This window comes from Calliopsis andreniformis, unplaced genomic scaffold, assembly GCF_051401765.1.
Source record: "Calliopsis andreniformis isolate RMS-2024a unplaced genomic scaffold, iyCalAndr_principal scaffold0022, whole genome shotgun sequence".
Classification (NCBI taxonomy): Eukaryota; Metazoa; Arthropoda; class Insecta; order Hymenoptera; family Andrenidae; genus Calliopsis; species Calliopsis andreniformis.
Window position 1 is genome coordinate 844,564 of NW_027480432.1, and position 829 is coordinate 845,392.

Genomic DNA, 829 nt, shown 5'->3' on the forward strand with positions numbered 1-829 from the left:
AAATTACCCTGCGGTAGCCACGTCGTCGGAGGATCGTAGTTACAGGGCTCTAAGGACGACGTACTTAACGAGAGAAACGGTATACGCGTGCCCTTCTCTAACAGGGGAAGGTAATATTTTTTTATAGCGTCCTAGAGTCAGTTTTTACGCGTGTCGTGCGAAAAAACCGAGGTCGGAATCGTTTTCCTCGCGTTCCTCGGTCCTCTCGCGGTCGTAATCAGCGTCGAAACTGTAACGATTATTTACCGGGAATCCCAGGGATAGGTGAAAGTGATTGCGGGGGCGTGGTTAGACCTCGAACAATCTTAGACGGAATTATCCCAGGAGCTAATATCCCCGAGTAAAGGCAACGAAGCTATAAACTCGCCTGCTCGTTTGCCCGATTTCGAGGCGCCAGTTATTCGCCACGGTAGGATTTATAATCCTGTTAACGCCTGTCGATGCTTGTAATTATTCCCCAACTGCTGGCTCGCGAAACATTGCTGCCTTTAATCGACCTCGCCTCATTCGTTGAGAATATCCTGAGAAATACCCGCCCTCGCCTTTTTAAAAATAACAATATCCCTAACGATTTTTAATTATTCAAAGCCCTCGTTGCTTGTTCATTTCGTTATGATCGACGGCAGCAGTTTTTAACAGTGGTCTGTTGCAGAAGCGATGAATTCAAAGGGGAATAGTTCGTCGTTAAAAGTTCGTCGGAAGAGGAATTTAATTTAGCGCTTAGCTCTTTGGCTACGTTTCATTGTTGGGTGAAAACAACGCGGGCAGTCGGTCGATTCTGCTCCTCCTTCCATCGATAATTGTCAGAGATCGCAACGGCAGGGCCTCT